The 20078-nt window shown below is 48.6% G+C and overlaps 1 protein-coding gene and 1 long non-coding RNA gene across 2 annotated transcripts in view; one reads left to right on the forward strand and one right to left on the reverse strand.

Annotated features, from left to right (window-relative positions):
* LOC308471788 (uncharacterized protein) overlaps positions 1 to 20078 on the forward strand; it is a gene marked incomplete at its 3' end in the record, with an annotated part of 143068 nt that overhangs the window by 63201 nt on the left and 59789 nt on the right. The window lies entirely within an intron of this gene.
* LOC308470228 overlaps positions 1 to 20078 on the reverse strand; it is a 111437-nt gene that overhangs the window by 28925 nt on the left and 62434 nt on the right. The gene's annotated exons all lie outside the window — the stretch shown is intronic.

A 20078-nucleotide genomic window follows, 5' to 3' on the forward strand; every position in this document is an offset into this window, starting at 1 on the left:
AAGGATGTCATATAGAGGAGGGAGAAAGGTTGTTTTCTGCTGCTCCAGAGAAGCGGACACGGAGCAATGGATCCAAACTACAAGAAAGAAGATTCCACCTAAACATTAGGAATAACTTCCTGGCAGTAAGAGCTGTTCGACAGTGGAATTTGCTGCCAAGGAGCGTGGTGGAGTCTCCTTCTTTGGAGGTCTTTAAGCAGAGGCTTGACAACCATATGTCAGGAGTGCTCTGATGGTGTTTCCTGCTTGGCAGGGGGTTGGACTCGATGGCCCTTGTGGTATATTCCACCTCTATGATTCTATGAAGAGCCCTGTAGTTTGATCAAGCCCATCTAGTCCCGCACCCTGTTAGAATCATAGAATCGTAGAGATGGAAGGGGACCCTGAGAGTCATCTAGTTTAACCCCCTACAATGCAGGAATCTCAGCACTGTCTCCTCATAGTGGCCAAGCCTGCAAGGAGGATTGGAGCCCAAGTGCATCTCTTCCCTCCGGCGGCTTCCGGGAACTGCTATCAATTAAGCATAATAATAAAAATAATAGCAATAAAATTTTATTCATATCCCGCCCTCCCCAGCCGAAGCTGGGCTCAGAGCGGCTAACAACAGTAAAATGATACAACATTCTAAAATCATTTCATTATAAAATCAGTTCACATCAGATTAATGGCAACCATTGGGCTAGAGTTTTGTGAGGATTGCCAAGGGAGGGGGTCAGGCTGTGCCTTGGCCAAAGGCCTGGTGGAACAGCTCTGTCTAGCAGACCCTGCGGAAAGATGTCAAGTACCGCAGGGCCCTAGCCTAGAGCGTTGCACCAGATCGGAGCCACAGCTGAAAAAGCCCTGGTTCTGGTTGAGGCCAGCCTAACCTCTCTGTGGCCCGGGACCTCCAAGACGTTTTTGTTTGAAGACTGTAAGGTCCTCTTTGGGACATACCAGGAGAGGTGGTCCTGTAGGTACGAGTGTCCTAGGCTGTATAGGCCTTTAAAGGTTAAAACCAACACCTTAAATCTGATGCTGTACTCCACCGGGAGACAGTGCAACTGGTATAGTACCGGGTGAATGTGATCCCACAGGGAGGACTCCGTAAGGAGTCTCGCCACGGCATTCTGCACCCGCTGGACTTTCTGGGTCAGTCTCCAGGGCAGCCCCATGTAGAGCAAGTTACCAAAATCCAGTCTGGAGGTGACCGTTGCGTGGATCACAGTGGATAGGTCAGGGCGAGAGAGGTAAGGAGTCAACTGCTTAGCTTGGCGGAAATGAAAAAATGCCGCCTTCGTTATAGCTGCAGTCTGCACCTCCATGGAAAGGTGTCGAAGATTACACCCAAACTCTTAACGAACAGTGCTGGCACTAATTGTGCCCTCGCAAGAGATTGGAGTTGCCGCTCCCAATCCCCTATTGTCCCAACTCAGTCAAAGGACCTGTGTCTTCGAAGGATTTAACTTCAACCAGCTCCCGCGTAACCATCCAGCCACAGCTTCCAAAAATCTGATCAGTGTGTCTGGGGCCGAGTCAGGATGGCCATCCATCAACAGATAGAGTTGGGTGTCATAATAATAATAATACGTTATAATAATAATAATATAACATTATTTATACTCGCTCATCTGGCTGGGTTTCCACAGCTACTAGGGCAGCTCCCAACAGAATATTTTTAAAAAACCAATGAAACAAACATTAAAAGCTTCTCCATATAGGGATGCCTTCAGATGTCTTATAAAAGTCAGATAGATGCTTATTTCCTTGACATCTGACGGGAGAGCATTCCACAGAGCGGGTGCCACTACCAAGAAGGCCCTCTGCCTGGTTCCGTCATTGAGTTGATATAGAGCATCTAAACTAAATTTGTCGGCTTCTGTCAAATAAGCAGAATTGGGAAGTTTTTAATGTCTGTTGTCTTATTGTGTTTTTATATTTTGCTGGAAGCCGCCCAAATTGGCTGGGGAATAATAATAATAATAATACCACTTGTTCAGTCTTAAAATTTATTTGTACCAGTGCATTTGGAAGCATCAGAATAACTTGAGGTAATATATTCATACAAAAGCTTTGCTCCCGATTCATTGCAATCCTACCAGCTGAATTTGATCCGAGTCCTGGGATAACTCAGTTGGTAGAGCATGAGACTCTCGGGGTTGTGGGTTCGAGCCCCACCTTGTCAAAAGATTCCTGCATTGCAGGGGGTTCGGCTAGAAGATCCTCTTGGTCCCTTCCAACTCTTTCATTCTGTGTCTATGAAACTCACTTATTCACAACGAGGGCAACACCACAATTTTTTATTAAGCAATTTATAAAATTGGAGAGCGAAAGAAGGAGGAATCTCAGGGTGGGCTTTTTTTGTGGGGGACATGACTTTTCTGGTCAGTGGGCAGGAGGAGCGTGGGTCTGTGGGATATGAAATTCGTAGCAGTGAAGTACAACATTCCTAGAGTGGACATGCTAGGGGATGCTTTGTGCCACCCAGGAGAAAACTTCCTCTTTTGGATCTGGAAGGGTACGACAATAATTTTGGCTGGCACGCATATTTATGGTATGACAAGGCAAAGGTGTATAAAGGTTTTAAAAACCATATTGTTAGGAAAGCATTGTATAATGTTTGGAACCGATACAAAGATTTGCTGGAAAGTAAAACCCCCAGGTGGTTGTCACCAATGGAAGCTAAGGCAGTGAAAAAACTTAATATGGACTCTAATTGGCCAAAATATTGTGAAATTTTAGAACAAGATGGTGAAAAGTTAAAACTTCAGAGTTACGAGAAGCTAAAGCATAAAGTTCGAGATTGGCTACATTACCATCAGATAAATGAGACATTTAAGCAAGACAGGAAACTAGGTTTTCAGAAGGAGAGGTCAAAGTTAGAAACAGAATTGTTAGAACCCAATACTAAGAATCTGTCCAGAATGTATAATTTGCTGCTGAAATGGAACACACAGGATGAAACGGTGAAATCAGCTATGATTAAATGGGCACAGGACATCGGTCATGACATTATGTTCGCTGACTGGGAACAGTTATGGACCACCGGTATTAAGTTTACGGCATGTAGTGCCTTGAAAGAGAACATAATGAAAATGATCTACAGGTGGTACATGACCCCAGTCAAGCTTGCAAAGATCTATCATTTGCCCAATAATAATTGCTGAAAATGTAAGGAATCTGAAGGAACTTTCTATCACCTTTGGTGGACCTGCCCAAAGATTAAGGCCTACTGGGAAATGATCTATAATGAAATTAAGAAAGTCCTTAAGTGGACATTTGCAAAGAAACCGGAGGCTTTTCTCTTGGGCATGGTCGGCCAATTGGTACCAAAGAAGGATAGGACATTCTTTATGTATGCAACTACAGCAGCAAGAATCCTGTTGGCAAAGTATTGGAAGATGCAAGAACTACCTACTCTGGAAGAATGGCAGACGAAGGTGACTGAATTTATGGGACTGGCAGAGATGACCGGCAGAATCCGCGACCAGAGGAAAGAGACAGTGGAGGAGGATTGGGAAAAATTTAAAGTATATCTTAAAAATTGTTGTAAAATTGTGGATTGATAAGATGTTAAGGGGTAAGAAACAGAGAACTACAGCTGTAAATGATAATGTTAAGAAAATCTAAAGAGAGTTAATTAGAAAAATTGATTGAAGGTGTGATGGGACGATGAGCTGCTTGTGTGTAAAATCCTAGTCCCTCAGAGTTTGGTCAAGTTTGCAAACCTCTGTCTGTAACGGAGCCCCTTAAACATGGCTCCGTCAGTCGCTGGCAGATTCCGACAGTGGTTGCTTTCGGAATCGCTTCCAACATAAAAGCTCCTTAACGGAAACACGTCTTCTGGACTCTCTGCGTGACAGTTTCCGGCGAGGAGTGGGTGTCCCTACAGGAGGTCCTGAAACCTCCCCACTGTTTTCGCTGGAAGTGTCTCTGAGCCATCCCTCCAGCTCCCTTTCCCTCAGCCCAGCTCCTCTCCCCCTACTGGTTCCCTCTTCAGCTGCTGAGTCTCTCCCAACCTGTGTGAGCCCTTTCACTTCCCTTCCTTCCGATGGCAGTTCCCTGACATCCACCTCCCCTCCAGGGCCCCCTTCATCCCCTCTCGCCCCCTCCTCTACGGGCGGTGAGGAGGCAAAACCCCGGAATGAACTTCCTTCATCTTCCGATGTCCCGAACACTTCTCTCCACCTGTTGCGGTTCCTGGTCTCGAAGTACTCCTCCTCCTCAGAGTCCATCTCCCCTTCCCCTTCCGATTCCGAGAATCCTTCCAACTCCTCCTCCTCATCGGTGGTCCCAAAGTATTCCCTCCGGAACCTCTCCACAGGCTGAGGTTTCCTTGGGAACCTTTGATGGAACGTTTCTATCAATACCTCGTCATTGATATCTTCTGCCATTACCCAAGTGTTTTCTGACTCCGGTTCTCCTTCCCACGCTACCAAATACTCCACCTGATCCCCCTTCCATCTGGCGTCGAGGATTTCTGCCACATGGCTGCTGCATTCCCTTTCTTCTATGACCGGTCCCCGAGTGGCCATCCCTTCTCGTCCCCCCTCATACGGTGACAGTAACGACCTGTGAAATACTGGGTGCAGTTTCATGTGGTTGGGTAACCGGAGCCTGAAAGCCACTGGGTTGACCTGTTGAATGACCTCAAAGGGACCCAATCTCCTGGGTCTTAATTTCTTACAACCTCCTTTGAACGGCAACCCTTGGGTTGACAGCCACACCCTATCTCCCACCCTTATGGTTTCACCTTCCCTTCGGTTCTTGTCTGCCTGCCTCTTGTATTCTTCCTTCGCCCTTTCTAAGTTGAGTTGGAGCTGACGATGGATTGCTTCCATTTCTTCTACAAAATGCTCGGCTGCCGGGACACCCCATCTCTCCCCTTCTTCCCCTGGGAAAGCCCTGGGATGACACCCATAATTAGCCAAGAAGGGGCTCATCCCTGTGGACACATTCTCGGCATTGTTGTAGGCAAATTCCGCCAGCGCCAACTTTTCTACCCAGTCATTCTCTCTGTCATTGACATAACACCTCAGGTATTGCTGGAGGACCCCGTTTGCTCTTTCCGCCTGCCCGTTGGTTTCAGGGTGCCGGGCAGTCGAAAAGTTGACCTCCACCTGCAGTAAGCTCATGAGCTTCCTCCAGAACCTGGAAGTAAATTGTTTTCCTCGGTCTGAGACCACCCTCAATGGCACCCCGTGCAACCTAAAAATGTGTTCTACAAATAACTTCGCTGTCTCTTCCGCCGTGACTGCATGCGAGCAGGCTACAAAGTGGCACATCTTTGTTAGTAGGTCTACCACCACCATGATGGCTGTTTTCCCCTTGGACTTCGGCAGATCAGTCATAAAATCTATCGACACTGCCTCCCAAGGTCGTTCTGGGGTTGGTAAGGGTTCTAATAGCCCCGCCGGTGCCCGCCTCTCCCCTTTGGCTCGCTGGCATTGCTCACACCCTCTTACATACTCCCGTACATCTTCCCTCACCTGAGGCCACCAAAATTCCCTGGTGACCAACCACATGGTTTTGTGTTGTCCAAAATGCCCCGCCGTGGGGCTGTCGTGCAACTGCTTGAGTACCCTCCCCCTTAAGTCTCCTTCAGGGATATACAGTGCCCCTTTGTAATACAAAGCTCCATTTCTTTCCTCGAAACCCCCTGGTTCCTCTCCCTCACCCCTAAGACCTCTGAGCTTATTCTGGGCGTATTCATCATTCTCTGTTTCCTCTACCAGTTCTCTTTGTCCCACCAATGCCGCCCCACACACCCAGCGGTCCTCTGGAATGACATGTCTCTCTTCGGGTGCTCCCTCCTCCTCCAAATATTCAGGTTTGCGTGAGAGAGCGTCCGCCCTAATGTTCTCTGGGCCTGGCACGTAACAAATCTCAAAGTTAAATTTGGAGAACTCCTGGGCCCATCTCACTTGCCGTTGGTTGAGCACTCGTGCCGTCCTCCAATACTCTAGGTTCTTGTGGTCAGTGCACACTTGCACCTTATGTTGTGCGCCAATTAGCAGGTGCCTCCATCTCCGGAACGCCTCATGAATGGCTAGTAGTTCTCGGTCATACACCGTGTAGTTCCTCTCGGATTTGTTCAGCTTTCGCGAAAAAAAGGCACACGGTCTCCACTCTGACTCCTCCTTCCCTGGCTGCAGAAGCACCGCCCCAATCGCTCTGTCTGATGCGTCAGTTTCCACTCTCATCGGTTTTTGTAAATCCACATGCAGGAGTTGTTGTTCCGAGGCGAAGGCCCTTTTTAGTTCCTCAAATGCTCGCTCCGCCTCCTCAGTCCAAACTAACTTCTTCTTACTGCTGAGACAGTCCGTAATGGGCGCCGTCAGGTGGGCAAAGTTTCGGATGAACTTACGATAGAAGTTCCCAAATCCTAGGAACCTCTGCACATCCTTCCTTGTTTTGGGTGTTTTCCATTCCAGCACCGCCTGGACCTTGCCGAGATCCATGGCCAATCCCTTGTCTGACAGGCGATACCCCAGGAATTCCACCTCCTTGGTATGAAACTGACACTTCTCCAGTTTCACCCACAGCTGGTTGGCTTGCAGCCTGCTCAACACTTCTCTGACGTCTCTCACATGCTGCTCCTCATTCTCAGAATACACCAACACGTCGTCTAAGAAGGCCACACAATTCTTGTAAAGCAAAGGCCCCAGGACGTGGTTCATAAACGATTGAAAGCACGCGGAGCCTCCTTGTAGGCCGAAGGGCATAACTAAATATTCAAATGCCCCCAAAGGGGTGAACATGGTGGTTTTCCATTCATCCCCCTTCCTTATTCGTATCAGGTTGTACGCCCCCCTTAGGTCCAGTTTAGTAAAAATCTTTCCCTTCCTGACCCTTGTCAAAATGTCGTCAATCCTGGGCATAGGGAAAGCCACTGGTTCTGACACTGCATTTAAGGCCCTGAAGTCACACACAAGCCTCGGCTTGTTCGTGTTTTTTTTTATCCACAAAAAACACTGGGCTGCCCCCCACCGCCCTGGACTCTCTGATGAACCCTCTCTTCAGGTTCTTGTCAATGAACTCTCTTAGCTCCTGCATCTCTCTGTCTGACATGGCGTACAGCTTGCCTACAGGGAGCTGTGCCCCAGGGAGTAAATTGATTTGACAGTCAAAGGGTCTATGCGGGGGTAATTGGTCAGCTTCCCTTTCGCTGAAGACGTCGCGGAGATCTGCGTATTGTCGTGGTACCTTCACGTTCTCCGTTACTTCAGTCCCTGCTAGGGTGGCTTGGGCCCCTGCCAAACCCTTTCCCTCTTTGCAGTGTTCTAAGCAATGTGCTGAACCAAAAGAAACCACTCTCTGATGCCAGCCCACCAGCGGATCATGTAACGCTAGCCAGCTCATCCCCAATATAATGGGAGCTCCTCCCAAGGTGGCCACATTAAACGCTATCAGTTCGGTGTGCCTTGCCACCTTCATTATCATTGGGACGGTCTGCAAGCTGACTTCTCCTCCCAACAGCTCCCTGCCATCGATCGTGGTCACCTGCAGGGGGTTGCTTAAAGGGATCGTCTGTATCTGGTGTTCAGCTGCAAACTCTTTGCTCATGAAATTGCAGGAGCTGCCTGAGTCCAACAGCGCCTTTATCTTTAGAGGGTGTCCGTTTGGCAGCTCTAGCGCCACTTCTATCACTAGGGCGGGTTTAGGAGGTTCTGGCGTGGGCACTTTCACTGCTCTTTGGCCTGACTGCTGTGCCCCGACGGTGGCAGCCAGGCGTTGGCTTTTACTTGCTTCGGTATTTCTTCCTCTCTTCCCTCCACAGCTCCTACCATCCCTTGCCATTCCTTCCTCTGGGGGCAGACTCTGGCAAAGTGACCTGGCTGTTGGCAGAGATAGCATTTCCGGGCGCCTTTTCCCTCCTTCTTTCCCCCCTCACTGGGCTTTGAAACTGCGCGCGCGCGCGCTGTTCCGATTTCCATCGGCTCTGCCGGCGGGAAAGTTGGCTCTGGAATGTCTGGAATGCGGAACTCCTTCCAACGTTCCCCCTTCCCTTCCCGCCTCTCCAATGCTCTCGCCTCCTGGCGCGCTCCTATGGTCAGCGCTGATTTGGTCAGCTGGTCCATAGACTCCGCCCTGGGCGCCCGGGAAAGTTCGTCTTTCACAGCCGAAGAAAGCCCTTCTTCAAAAAGCATTTGAATGGGTTCCGCCGATAGATCCCACCCCAATTTATGGATCAACATGGTGAATTCAGTCCAGTACTCACGGACAGATCGGCTCCCCTGTTTGCAAGCCATTAACTGTCTGCGGACCACTCCCTGTTCAATATCGCTGGAAAACATCAGATCCATGGCGCGAAAGAACTTCATCGTGTCCTTTAGGACGTCACTATTCGCTGCCATCAGGGGTCTAACCCAGTCTCTCGCCCCCTTTTCAAGATGCCCAATCACGAAAGCCACTCTTGATTCCTCGTCAGGGAATTCATCAAATTGCAGATTGAGGGCATATTGCATCTCTGTCCGAAAGCCATGATAGTCTTTGGGCTCCCCCCCAAACTTCTGCACCAATCCTGGTACCTTTCTGACGAGCTGGGTGTCTTTCCCCTTTTTGTCTGCATCCTGAGCCCTCCTCTCCTCAAGCCTCGCCGTCTGCAGCGCTAGCTGGACCTCCAACACCCGGTACCTTTCTTCCAGGCTTGGACCCGCTCCAGCTCCTGCTTCTCCGGTTCCGGCTGGGTTGCTCATGATGCCTTCTCCTGCACAAGCTGCTCACGAAGACTGTCGGAATGCTGTGATGGGACGATGAGCTGCTTGTGTGTAAAATCCTAGTCCCTCAGAGTTTGGTCAAGTTTGCAAACCTCTGTCTGTAACGGAGCCCCTTAAACATGGCTCCGTCAGTCGCTGGCAGATTCCGACAGTGGTTGCTTTCGGAATCGCTTCCAACATAAAAGCTCCTTAACGGAAACACGTCTTCTGGACTCTCTGCGTGACAGTTTCCGGCGAGGAGTGGGTGTCCCTACAGGAGGTCCTGAAACCTCCCCACTGTTTTCGCTGGAAGTGTCTCTGAGCCATCCCTCCAGCTCCCTTTCCCTCAGCCCAGCTCCTCTCCCCCTACTGGTTCCCTCTTCAGCTGCTGAGTCTCTCCCAACCTGTGTGAGCCCTTTCACTTCCCTTCCTTCCGATGGCAGTTCCCTGACAGAAGGGTTGCTAAAAAATGGCAAAATAAGGATGCAGTGAAAGGGAGGTATGGGGAAGTCAAATTTTATTTGTATGTATTTGTCTTTTGAGGTGTGTTTGTTCTCTTTTGTTTTGTTTGTTGTCTGTTTTGAAAATCATTAAAAATTATTATAAAAAAAAAAGAGAAAACTTCCTCTTTCCTCCTGAGCTGGGACAAGCGCTTCCTCTACATGTGACTTGAAATAGGTGTGGCCTATTCTGGGTGGAGGAGCACAATGCTCGTGTGCTTCATTCTTTCTTCTCCATTTTGTTTTTTTCTATCTGTTAGGTGTAGCAGGAACACCCCCACCCCAATCATTCTGTTTGTATAAACTTCACACACACACACACACACACACACGCCACATTTCTGTTATGAATTCATAGAAAATCAACCATACATTGGATTTGCACTGTTCCATTTTTATTTTACTCCATATGACAAGAACTAACAAAGGGGGGTGACTTAGTCCTGGTCAGCCATAATCCCTTCACTGTCTCAGCACATACACAGGAGCCCTGCCCATGCCAACCCTGATGATCCCAGACAGAAGACAATCAAGACCACAAAGAACTTGCATATGGGAGTGGATTCAGCATGGACTGAAACAAAGGACACTGATCAGATCTTCCCTCAGGGGGCAGGAAACTGCAAACTCCCCTTTGTCTCCTAGAAGTTCCTGGAAGGGGAGGGGGAAAGGAGGAACCAGCCAGGTGACAAGACACTCAGGTTACCACCAACTCCTCCCTCAGCCTCTCCTTTCTGTAATGTATGCATGATGTTTCTGGGGGTGGGCTAGACCTAGAGGAGGGGAATTTCAAAAGTTTTTATAAGACCTTGCACACTATTCTTCTGGGTCTTTCCTCTCTCCTGCAAGTGAGGGGAATACCCTGTTGCAACAGTTCAATAAAGGCCAAGCCTACAGGCTGCTGTTTTGCTCCAAGTTATCCTGGTTGGTGTCTTTGTTTTGTCCAAGGGAGCCCTCGGATTTTTCCTGTAACATAGGAAAAGTGACTGCTGAGTCGCAATCACTTGGGACTAACTCCCTTAGATTATAGTTTATGTATAGATATAGATATACTTTTGTAACTTAAGCCTGCCTTCAGGAATCTAATTGTGAACTGAATGAAAATGAATAAACTACCTGTATATTGATTTTAATAAGATTGTCGTGTCTACACTTTTAAAGAGGGATAACAAGGGATCTTATCAGGAATCTTAAATAGTGAGGCTCAGATGAACCTGCAACAAGCTTACAGCAAGTTGTTAACGCAAGTTAGTATGGATATCATCAAATAATATATCCTCTCCTGCCTTTCTAAACATTCCCACAGGTCAATCGCTAGCTAGAGATCTGGCCCTCCAGATGTTTCTGAATTACAACCCCCATCAGGCTCAGCAATCGTCATTTATGGCTGTGGATGATGGGAGGTGGATGCTGGCATTGAGAAGAAGTTGAAGGCAAGGTACTCTCTCTGTCTCCAGTGCACCAGAGCAGCCTGTCCAGTAAAGACATGGATGAAAATGCTGAGGCACTGAGTGCTTCTGATCCAAAACATTTCCCTTTTCCAGCACACTCCACTGCTATCCATCCCTCTCCAGTTTTCCATTCCTGCTGTCCACCAGCGCCCCACCCCCACAGCCAGTTTTCTGTATCCACTGAGCATGTGCAGTTCTCATTGCGTGGCTTTGGCTATCTTTCCCCCTCACCTAAAAATTTATGGGATATACGTAACCAATGGAGCTGCCTCAAGGTTACTGGTACCTCCCTCTCTTCCTTGGAAGAAGGGTTCCATTTTGGCCACATAAAGGCTGGCAGCTAGGAAATTGAATTGGCTATTTGTATACGGGATTGTATACGGGTGAGATTTCCCCCCCTTGAGCTTTTGAACTACACCTCTCATCAACCTTGACCATCTGGGCTGAGGCTTATGGGAGTTGTTGCCCAACATCTGAGCAACCCCATGTTGGATATCCCTGCTCTATACTTCTTTTATTTAATTTCTATACCACTTTATAATTTTAAGAAAAACCTCAAAGCGATTTACAGCATACTAAATCAATAAAACATACCGTAGTTTTCGCTCCATAACACACATTTTTTCCCTCCTAGAAAGTAAGGGGAAATGTCTGTGCGTGTTACGGAGCAAATGCTTCCCTCCTCCGTGGCTCGCTTTGAAACAGCAAAGCGGGAGAAGAGCCGCTGAGAGGGGAGGAGAGAGGGACAGAGAGGCTGTTTCTTTAAAGGAGCAAAGCGGGAGAGGAGAGGAGCCGCTTACACGAGTGTCCGGTTGGCTCCTTTAAAGCAAGCAGGCTCTCTGTCCCTCTCTCCTCAACACTCAGCTCGCTAAATACCAGGAAAGATTTTCAGCTCGCTAAGCCGGGGGGAAGAGCCGGGGAGGAGGGAGAAAAGCAGAGCCTGCTTGCTTTAAAGGAGCAAAGAGGGAGAGGAGAGGGGCCTTCTCCCCTTCTCCCCCTCTTTGCATGATTAGCAGCATCCTTCTCCACACACTCCACGCGTGCTCCTTGTCCCTTGAGTGCTTTCTGTTATGTAGTGTAGTTTCACCCTGGGCCAACAGGGGGATACTGTATATAGTTTTCACTCAGGTCTGTAGATAGTTTTCACTCAGGTCCGCGCCAGTTATTTTAGGCGGGAACTCTGGGCTGTTGTGGTTACAATGTTGACAGCCGGCTGCCTATAAATACAGGCTGGCTGAGCTGTTCGCAGTCAGTTCTATTCCAGCTTGCCATAATAAAGAGCTACTTGAAGAAATCGCTGTGCCGGCTGCTATGTCAACCCACGACTTAACACTGGCGACGAGGATGGGATAGATGGACATCAGAGCACAGCCAGATGCGGCCAGCCTCTGAACTGAGCTGAATCACTGAGCTGAATCACAGAGCGAAATCACTGAGCGAAATCACTGGGCAGAACCAATTCAGAGCTGACTGTTCTGGCTAGAGCACTGTGTTCCATCCATCGCCCTTCACGCCGGCATCGGAATCATGGCTTCACTTGTGCCTCTACCGCCGTTTGCGCCAGCCTCTGAATCATGGGACTCCTACCTCGCTCGGTTCGACTGCTACCTCCAAGCCAACGAGCTGACAGCAGTATCAAAGGATCGGAAGCGGGGCCTATTCCTCAGCCTCTGTGGGCCTGAGGTGTTTGAGACGGCCCGAGCGTTGGTTGCGCCAGAAGCAGTCCAGGCAACACCATGGGACACGATCCAAGAGAAGCTCCGCAACCACTACGCACCAAAGCCGTCCAAGATTGCTGCCCGCCATGCGTTCTACCACCGGAACCAGGCAGAGGGGGAGTCAATCAACAACTACACCACCGCCCTGCGACAGGCTGCAATGCACTGTGAGTTCCGAGATTTAGACGATGCCCTGATGGATCGAATCGTCTGCGGGGTCCGGGACATCCATCTGCAACGGCGTCTCCTAGCCAAGCCAGACCTCACGCTACAGAAAGCCATTGAGGAGGCTGTGGCCTCAGAAGCTGCTGAACGCTCCGCCCAGGAGATCCGCAAGTCCAGCAGCCCGCGTCTTGCTAGGGAGCCAGTTCCGGTGCATCATGAAGAGGCCAGCAGTGAGGAGGCATCCTCCAGTGAAGACGATGACGTGCACCAGACAAAGCGGGAGCGCAGGAAGTTCCAACAGAAGTCCAAGGGCCAACCGGAATGTGCTGGCTGCGGAGGCAACCATTCCCGTGCCAAGTGTCGATTCAGAGACGCCATCTGTAGGAAGTGTTCCAGAAGGGGCCACATCGCTAAGGTCTGCCGATCGGCTCCGTCTGACACCCCCCCTTCATCGACTCGCAAGTCCAAGTCTTCACTCCAGTCTGCCAAGGAAAGTTGTTTCGCTCTCACCAACTGCCGCTGCCCGTCTGGAACCACGATTGGCCAAACCGACTCGCCTACGCGACGCAAGCTGAATGTCACGGTGCTCATTGAAGGAGCTCCATGTGACATGGAGATCGACACCGGGTCTGCCCTGTCCATCGTGTCATGGAGCACCATCAAAAGACTGGTACCCAGAGTGTCCAAAAGGCAACTCGACTCTCACCGCGTACACCTGAGAGACTACCAGGGAAACGACATTCCCGTGGTAGGCGTTGGCCGGTTCCGGATCGCCTTCAAGGATTTTTCGGGCCTGCTCCGGTTGGTGGTGGTCGAAGGTCAGCGGCCAAGCCTCCTAGGGCTAGACTGGTTTGATGCCCTCGGCCTGGAAGTCACCGGCATCAACTGCATCTCTAACGCAGAGACTGAGGGTCTGGTCAAAGACTTTGCCGAGGTTTTTGACGGCACCTTGGGCCAATATACAGGTACGCCCATCTCCTTTAGCCTTGATCCACAAGTCGCCCCCATCAAGCTAAAGCCACGCCGGGTTCCCTTTGCTCTCAAGGCTAAGGTGGACGAACAACTGGACAAACTGATCGCCCAAGGAGTTTTGGAGCCGGTTGACCACGCAAAGTGGGAAACCCCCATCGTCACGCCTGTCAAGCCAGATGGGTCGGTGAGAATCTGCGCTGACTACAAGTGCACGATCAACAAGGCACTTCAGCAGCACGCTTATCCGGTTCCTGTTGTCCAACACCTGCTGCATTCCCTGGGTGAGGATAAGGTCTTCGCTAAGCTGGACCTTGCCCAAGCCTATCAACAACTGCCAGTCGATGATGCCACTGCTGAAGCCCAGACGATCGTCACCCACCGGGGGGCATTCCGTTGCCGCCGGTTGCAGTTCGGGGTGAGTGTGGCTCCTGGCATCTTCCAAAGCCTTATGGAGCGTCTCCTGCAAGGGCTTCCAGGCGTGGTACCATATTTTGATGACGTCTTGGTGTCTGCAGACTCACACCAGCAGCTGTTCGAGCGCCTCCGTGCCGTGCTGACCAGGTTCCAGGAGGCCGGGCTCAAGGTAAAGAGGGAGAAGTGCCAGATCGCCGTTCCACAGGTAGAGTTCCTGGGCTATCTTATCGATGCCTCCGGTCTTCATCCAACCACATCCAAGATCCGCGCTATCCAGCAGGCCCCCACTCCAAAGAACAAAACGGAGTTGCAGGCATTCCTGGGGCTGCTGAACTTTTATAACATGTTCCTGCCCCACAAAGCCACAGTGGCTGAGCCTCTTCACCGACTCCTTAGCACTAAGACGCCTTGGGCCTGGGGTCATCGGGAGACGGCGGCCTTCAACGCGGTCAAGGCTCTCCTTTCTTCAGACAGTGTGCTGGTACAGTACAGTGAATCCAGGCCGCTGGTCCTTGCCTGCGACGCCTCACCTTTTGGCATCGGTGCTGTCCTTAGTCACCGTTTTCCAGATGGAAGAGAAGCACCGCTCGCCTACTTTTCCAGGACACTATCTCCGACGGAACGGAATTACAGCCAGCTCGACAAGGAGGCATTGGCACTTGTGGCTGGAGTGAAGAGGTTCCATGAATACCTCTATGGCAGGACTTTTGACCTCATCACTGACCACAAGCCACTCCTGGGCCTCCTCGCCGGTGATCGTCCAACTCCACCGGTCCTCTCACCACGCATGCTGCGATGGACTGTTTTCCTGGCTGCCTACCACTACCGGCTCATCCATCGCCCGGGGAAATCGATGGGCCATGCCGACGCCCTCAGCCGTTGCCCTCTTCCAGCATTTGTGGAAGACCCGGCTCCAGCTTCATCGCTCCTTCTGATTGAGGATCTTCCGGCAGCGCCTGTATCGGCTGCCACTGTGGCCTCCGCATCTGCCCAGGATCGCACCATCAGCCGGGTGCTCAACTGGGTGTGGAGGGGGTGGCCACAAGGGCCCTTTGCATCGGAGTTCCAGCCCTTCGCAACCAGACAACATGAACTCTCAGCTCATCGCGGCTGTCTGCTGTGGGGAGACCGCGTCGTGATTCCCCAGGGACTCCGTCAGCGCGTCCTGGAGGCTCTGCACGTTGGCCACCCGGGAATTGTCAAAATGAAGGCGTTGGCTCGGTGTTACGTCTGGTGGCCTAATATGGACGATGCCATCACTGCCTGGGTGTCCGCCTGTCAAGCGTGCCAGGAGTCGAGGCCTGCACCACCGGCAGCTAAGGGACACACCTGGGAGACGCCAAAGACACCCTGGTCGAGGGTGCACATCGATCTGGCTGGCCCCTTTCACGGCCGGACCTTTATGGTAGTGGTGGACGCCTATTCCAAATGGCTGGAGGTCGCCCTGATGCCCTCCACCACTACCGAAGCTGTCATCCGGGTGCTGCGAGGCCTGTTTGCAACGCATGGGTGTCCTGATGTCCTTGTCTCTGACAACGGACCGCAGTTCACGTCAGGCACGTTTGAGCGGTATCTTTTGGGACTGGGCATCCGCCATGCCCTAACGGCACCTTTTCATCCATCCAGCAACGGGCAAGCGGAAAGAATGGTGCGCTCGACAAAAGAGGCACTGGCGCGCCTGGACCGGGGAGACTGGCATGAGCGGGTCGCCGAATACTTGTTCGTGCAACACATCACCCCTCATGCGGCCACAGGGAGGAGTCCTGCTGAACTGCTTATGGGCCGCCGCCTCAGGTCACCGCTCGACCGGCTACACCCAGACTTTGCCGTGGCTGAACCCCCAGGCTGTGCCAACGCACCACGGTCATTTGTCCCAGGAAACCAGGTCTTTGCCCGGAACTATGTGGGGGACATCCCTTGGGTGCCGGCCACAGTAGTGGGAGTCACTGGACCTCGCTCGTACCAGGTGGCACTCGAAGACGGACGCTTGTGGCGACGGCACATAGACCAGCTTAGGCGCAGGGTTGGGGACTTGGACACTACCGAGGTGCCCCCAACTGCGTTTGCGGCTCCAGAAGAGACACGTACAGATGGCGAGGCCCCACCCACACCTCCCTCGCAAACTGCCAGCGTGGAGCCGAACCAAGCCGTTTCAGAACAGACTCAGACCACTCCACTTGCGAAGGCTCCACTCACAGCAGCGGATCCAGGGGAGTTGGTTCCAACGCCACCTAGGGTCGCACCACAGCCTCAGCGAGAACTGTGTGGCCCTCCGGACTTGGCTACCAGCCCCCGGCGGTCTGGCAGAGTTTCCAAGCGCCCAACTCATTTAAAGGACTATGTTGTTGGACAGGTATCACTGTTGGTCTAAGTATGGGAAATGTAACCGATATGCTTTTGTGCCTAATTGAACCATTACGCGTAGTGCTGTATATAAGGAAACCATTACGATTGTAACTAACGCCTTATCTCGGTGGGGAGGGGTGTTATGTAGTGTAGTTTCACCCTGGGCCAACAGGGGGATACTGTATATAGTTTTCACTCAGGTCTGTAGATAGTTTTCACTCAGGTCCGCGCCAGTTATTTTAGGCGGGAACTCTGGGCTGTTGTGGTTACAATGTTGACAGCCGGCTGCCTATAAATACAGGCCGGCTGAGCTGTTCGCAGTCAGTTCTATTCCAGCTTGCCATAATAAAGAGCTACTTGAAGAAATCGCTGTGCCGGCTGCTATGTCAACCCACGACTTAACACTTTCCTTCCCTCCCCACTTAAAACGTGGTTACAAAGCACAGCTCCACATGGATCCTCAGGATTTTTGCATTGGGCTACCCCAAACTCACCATCAGATCACATGTCTGTGGCCACAGAATGAACCACAAAAATCATACATCCACTGTTTCGTTTAGAATATTTTTTCCCTTGTTTTCCTCCTCTAAAAACTACGTGCGTGTTATAGTTGGGTGCGTGTTATAGAGCGAAAAATACGATAAATAAAACAATGTGAAAAATGTGAAATATAGAGTATACGGTCAAAGCAACGTAACAGAAAACTAAACTATTATCTTCAAGATTTCAAAACAACACATTACAAAGGTCAACTGCAGAATACATATTTCACATAGTAGGGCTGGGTGGGAAAGGCCTTGCAGGGAGTGGTATATAGATGGCATCTTACCCCCAAAAAGCTTGCTAAAATGTATAAAGGGAAAACATCAACCTGTTGGAGATGTAAAAAAAAAAGAAGGGGTCATACTATCATACGTGGTGGACCTGTGTAGCCATTGGCAAATACTGGAATGATATTTATAACGAGTTTAAGAAACTATTTAAAATTACTTTAAAAAAAAATCCCCAAAGATTTTTCTACTTGGTATATTACCATCATAAATTTAAAAAGTTTTAATATCATTGTTTATGTATGGTATAACAGCAGCTAGAACCCTTATAGCAAGGAGCTGGAAAAATGAAATGCTCCCAGAGATTACAGATTGGCAGATAGTCATGTTATGATATCTACAATTAGCAAAACTGACGAGATCAGTTAGAGGAATATGGAAACAAAAACAACTAGAGAATGGATAATATTTCAGAATTATGTAAAACTTTATTGTACAAATAACTCCATATGAGCAGAAATTGAATGATATTTGTAAAGAAAAATATCAAAGGAATGTATACAAAGCAGAAAGAAATGGTATTATATAATGTAAGCCCGTGTAAAAAAGAATGTTATATCAAACAGTAGAATGAGCGGGATGGGAATGATTGTGTCGATGAGTAGTTTTACTATTTAAATAACTTTGTCTTTTTTCCTTACTATTATTTCTTGGTTTCTTATCTTTGTTAATTCTTTATTTTTTTCTTTCTTTATAAATTTTCTATTTTCTATTATTTTGTTTTTTCTACCTGTTAAGAGATTGCACATGTTTGTATGTTGTTGTTTAGTCGTGTCCGACTCTTTGTGACCCCATGGACCAGAGCATGCCAGGCACTCCTGTCTTCCACTGCCTCCCGCAGTTTGATCAAACTCATGTTTGTAGCTTCGAGAACACTGTCCAACCATCTCGTCCTCTGTCGTCCTTCTCCTTGTGCTCTCCATCTTTCCCAACATCAGAGTCTTTTCCAGGGAGTCTTCTTTTTTTTAAAAGATATTTATTAAAGTTTCAAGAAAGATTACAAAAAAGTTGCAAAATAAGAAAAAAAGAGAGAGAGAAAAGAAAAAATTACAAAATACAGAAAAGCAAAAAACAATTAAAATCAAATCAATCTTTTCGTATTATCTTTCGTTTACTTGTTTCCCTGATCTCCTCACACCTCCCTTTTTTGTATTCCAGTTCAGTTAGTTAAATCAGCAAATCTTTTCCCTCCTTGTTTTTATCTTATTCCTCTACCTGAATGTATTATATATTTACATTCTCATCTGATAGCAATCCATTTTTACATACTCCTTTATAACATTGCTGCTAGAACCACTTAACTTCATGCCAACATCATTCTAACATTCATTAATTTTGCAGTGTTTATGTAGATAGTCTTTAAATTTCTTCCAATCTTCTTCCACCAACTCTTCTCCCTGGTCTCGGATTCTGCCGGTCATTTCCGCCAATTCCATATAGTCCATAACTTTCATCTGCCATTCTTCCAGGGTGGGTAGATCTTGTGTCTTCCAATACTTTGCAATGAGTATTCTTGCTGCTGTTGTAGCATACATAAAAAAGTTCTATCCTTCTTTAACACCAATTGGCGGACCATGCACAAGAGAAAGGCCTCTGGTTTCTTCAGGAAGGTATATTTAAATACCTTTTTCATTTCATTATATATCATCTCCCAGAAAGCCTTGATCTTTGGGCACGTCCACCAGGGTGAAAGAATGTACCTTCATTTTCTTTACATTTCCAACATTTATTATCAGGCAAATGGTAGATTTTTGCAAGCTTGACATATTAATTTCACATCGTTTTTCACAACTTATTTCTTTTTTAGGACTTCCCTCAGCTGTTCCGTAAATCATCCATAGTTATAATTTAGATTATGCATTTCTCAAATTTATATTTATATATATCATTTTCATAATATTCTCTCTTAAGGCATTACATGCCATAAATTTCATACCTGTGGTCCATAACTGTTCCCAGTCAGCCAACATAATGTTATGTCCGACATCTTGTGCCCATTTTATCATAGCAGATTTCACCGTTTCATCCTGAGTATTCCATTTCAACAGCAAGTTATACATTCTTGATAATATCTTAGTTTTGGGATCTAACAGTTCTGTTTCCAATTTTGATTTTTCTACCTGGAAGCCAATTTTCTTGTCCAGATTATAAGCCTCCCTTATTTGATAATAATAGAGCCAATCTCGCACTTTATCTTTTAGTTTCTCAAAACTCTGCAATTTCAATTTATCTCCTTCTTGTTCCAAAATCTCCCAATATTTCGGCCATTTGGCCTCCATATTGAGCTTTTTCTGAGCCTTCGCTTCCATCGGTGATAGCCACCTTGGGGTTTTATTTTCAAGCAAATCTTTATATCTTATCCAGACAATGAACAATGCTTTCCTGACAATATGGTTTTTAAATGCTTTATGTGCTTTGACCTTGTTATACCACAAATATGCATGCCACCCAAATACATTATTGAAACCTTCTAATTCCAAAATGTCTGTGGTCTCAAGAAGCAGCCATTCTTTCAGCCAGCAAAATGCTGCTGATTCATAATAAAGTTTAAGGTCTGGCAGGGCAAATCCACCTCTTTCTTTTGCATCAGTTAGTATTTTAAATTTTATTCTGGGCTTCTTGCCCTGCCAGACAAATCTGGAAATATCTCTCTGCCACTTCTTGAAACAGTCCATTTTGTCCAAAATTTGCAATGATTGAAACAAAAACAACATTCTTGGCAATACATTCATTTTTATAGCAGCAATACGGCCTAGCAAGGAAAGGGGGCTCTGCTTAAGCCGAGCCCCCTTTCCCAAGCCAGTATCGAGCAGCAGCACCCTCCCCTCTAGCAGCGTGCACTCTCTGGCTTTAACCCTTAAAGCAAGGAGCATCTGTTCCCTGTACTGGAAGCCCAGGCTTTCCCCTTACAATTATCCCCCGGAGATATCCTGCCTCCCAGGCGGGGGCTCCCATTCCTGCCCGGCTGCCCAGGGTCGCTGCCACCATCGCCAGGATTTCGGGTGAG

This window comes from Podarcis pityusensis, assembly GCF_964106645.2.
Source record: "Podarcis pityusensis genome assembly, chromosome: 2".
Classification (NCBI taxonomy): Eukaryota; Metazoa; Chordata; class Lepidosauria; order Squamata; family Lacertidae; genus Podarcis; species Podarcis pityusensis.